Genomic DNA, 3,130 nt, shown 5'->3' on the forward strand with positions numbered 1-3,130 from the left:
TGGCTGTTAAGCACTCCATTTTGTGATTATGCCATGAATTAGTTACTAAATGCCAAATACTTTTCCTTATTATTTCCTAGTTTGTTAACTGGGTTAACCATCAGCCACCAGCACCCAGCTCTTGCCACACTTTTTTGAAATTAAAATGAAGGTGAGTTCTGGTTGCTCATGCCTGTAATCCTAACTCCTGGAGTCTGAGGTATGTGGATCACAGTTTGAAGTCAGCCCAGGCAAGAAAGCCTATGAAACGCCTACCTCCAATTAACCACCAAAAAGCCAAAAATGGAACTGGTTCAAGTGACAAAGCACCAGCCTTGAATATAAAAACTAAGGAACAGTCCCAGTCCTTGACTTCAAGCTCCATTATCTGTACACACACAAATAAATAAATAATAAAATGATAGGTTCATATTTTTTTGTTCACAGCTTAAGAGCTAGTACCAGACTTTTCAGACTGGCTGTAGTTACTTTTGAAAACCCAAAGTATGTTCCAGCAGAATGTGAAGAAATAATACCAGGTTGCACCTCCTGGACTAGCCCGTACAGGAGGCTACAGAGGCTCACTTCGGTAGCACCTCTGTGCACACCCCTGTGGTTCACTATTAGCATTCTTCTGTGCCTTGGAGAGGAAGAACAGAAACAGCTTGTGCCAGGCCTCTCCCCATGCCCACCCCCTCAGGCTCCTCTAATGCATGTCTTTTTTTTCTTGCTGCTTTTGCTGTGCACCCTGTTAAAGAGAGAAAATAAGCTACAAGTGTAACCACTGAGTCTTAGTGTGGTTGATTCACCCAGTAATACATTGAATTTGAGCACATTGAATTTCCAACCTCACAGAATCTCTTCTGTGTATGTGTGAGCTGAGCTCTGGTGGCTTACACCCAGTTACTCAGGATACCAACATCCAGAGAATAACAGTTTGGGAGACTCTTATCTCCAATTAACCAGTGAAAAGCAGAGCTGGAGATGTGGTTCTGGTGGTAGAGCACCAGACTAGCGAGTTTGAGGCCAAGTTCAAAACTCAGTACAGACAAAAAATAATAATAATAACAGTGTGGGGGCTGGGAAGGTGGCTCAGTGGTAGAGCGCTTGCCTTGCATGCATGAGACCCTGGGTTCCATTCCTCAGCACCACATAAGCAAAAAGAAAAAAGCCGGAAGTGGCACTGTGGCTCAAGTGGTAGAGCGCTAGCCTTGAGCTGAAGAGCTGAGGACAGCACCCAGGCCCAGAGTTCAGGCCCTACGATCGGACTCCCCCCCCCCAAAAAATAATAATAATTGTGTTGGGCTGGTTATGTAGCTCAGTGGAGCAGTGAACTCAATATATGTAAGGCTCTGGATTCGATAAATCTGTAGCACTCCCACCCAAAAGAGCTGGTTGAGAAGACAAGATTCTGAACACTGAACAATGGAGTGGGTCACATGGGCAGACTCCAATTAATCTAGGGACTTCAAAGCTTTTTTTTTGGCCAGCAGACGCTGCTCTTTCATCCTTGCCTGAGTCAGTTACTCATGCCTTGAGATTCCACCCCACCTCCCAAAAGGCTGGAACTCTACTGCTTGAGCCACACCTCTACTTTCAGCTTTTTTGCTAGTTATTTGGAGAAAAGAGTCTTGGATTTTTCTGGCTAGGTTGGCCAGATCTTCAGATCTCGGCCTCCTGAGCAGCTAGGATAATAGGTGTGACCACTGGTGCCCAGCTGCTCTGAGATGAGGTGACTGAAGAAGGTAGCTCTTCGGGTGTGGTCTGCATATATCCTTGACAATACTCAGACATCACCTGGAAGTGCACAGCCCTAGCTCTAGGACCATAGCCACAAGCTGACACAGGCCTAAAAGAAAGTGGTAAAGGGAAATCCTCCCAGCGAGCAAAACATGCAGTGAATACCTGCCTGCTCATGGTGCTACAGAGAATGAGAGAAAAATGTGTCTGTAGCAAATTCCAGTTTGGTAGGCTACAGTAAGAACCATGATTAGAATATTAATAGCATTGGACCTGAGCAAGAAGTAGGAAGCTAGACCCCTAATGGCGAAGTATAAAGATCCTTGTGCTTGTGTGAATGCTCACCAAAGGCTAAAGCGAGATGGGAATGATCAAGTACATCAGATGACAGTCTCCTCTGGGCCATTCCTGTGATTGGTTCATGAACAGAGTGGCCGTGGGGACAGATGGAGGTTGTGCAGGGATGCAGCAATGTGGACTTTTGCTCACCAAGGCTCACCTGGCTTCAGCCACTGCTGGGTACCTCATCTGGCAGCAGAGGACAACACTAAGCCCTTGTAGAGTGCCATTGACTAGGCAGCTGCCAGCCACCTGGTGTTAGGTTGATTTGCTTGGACCACTTGGAACAGGGAAAAGGCAACTCTGTTTTTCCTGGAATTGACCCTTGCTCTGACCAGTGCTTCCATCAATCATCAGCAGACTTGCAGAATGCCTTACCTTTGCCAGCGGCATTCATTCACAGTAAGGAAATGCAGCAATGGGTTTACTCACACGGAATTCACAAATCTCACTGTGCTCACCACCATCCTGAAGCAACTGCATCGACAGATGGTTGAACAGCTTTCTGAGTATGTACTGCAGTGCCAGCTCACGGGTGAACCTTGCAGAGCTGGGCATTGACCTCCAATGTCTAGTGTCTACTGTAAGCAACTAGACACAGGATTCATGAGTCCAGCAATCAAGGGATAAAAAACGAACTCTAGGACTAGGAATGTGGCTTTGTGGTAAAGTGTTTGCCTAGCATGAAGCCCTGGGTTTGATTCCTCAGTACCTCATATAAACAGAAAAAGCCGGAAGTGGCACTGTGGCTCAAGTGGTAGAGTGCTAGCCTTGAGCAAAAGAAGTTCCAGGATAGTGCCCAGGCTGAGTTCAAGCCCTGGGACTAGCAAAAAAAAAAAAAAAAAAAAAACCCAAAAAACAAAAAAGAACCCTACTCAGTAGGGAGGGATCCAGTAATAAACTTTTTACCTCCATCCTTGCAACTTAAGCTCTGCTAGGCTAGAGGTCTTTGCAGGCAAGAGAGAAACATTTTCACCATTGAACTGGAGCTTGAAGTTGACTTCTGGCCTCTGGGTACTAGCTCAAAGTACTAGCTGAGGTGGCTGAGCCTGACTGTCCCAATAATCAAGAA

This window comes from Dipodomys spectabilis, unplaced genomic scaffold, assembly GCF_019054845.1.
Source record: "Dipodomys spectabilis isolate Male_0828 unplaced genomic scaffold, ASM1905484v1 ptg000018l, whole genome shotgun sequence".
Classification (NCBI taxonomy): Eukaryota; Metazoa; Chordata; class Mammalia; order Rodentia; family Heteromyidae; genus Dipodomys; species Dipodomys spectabilis.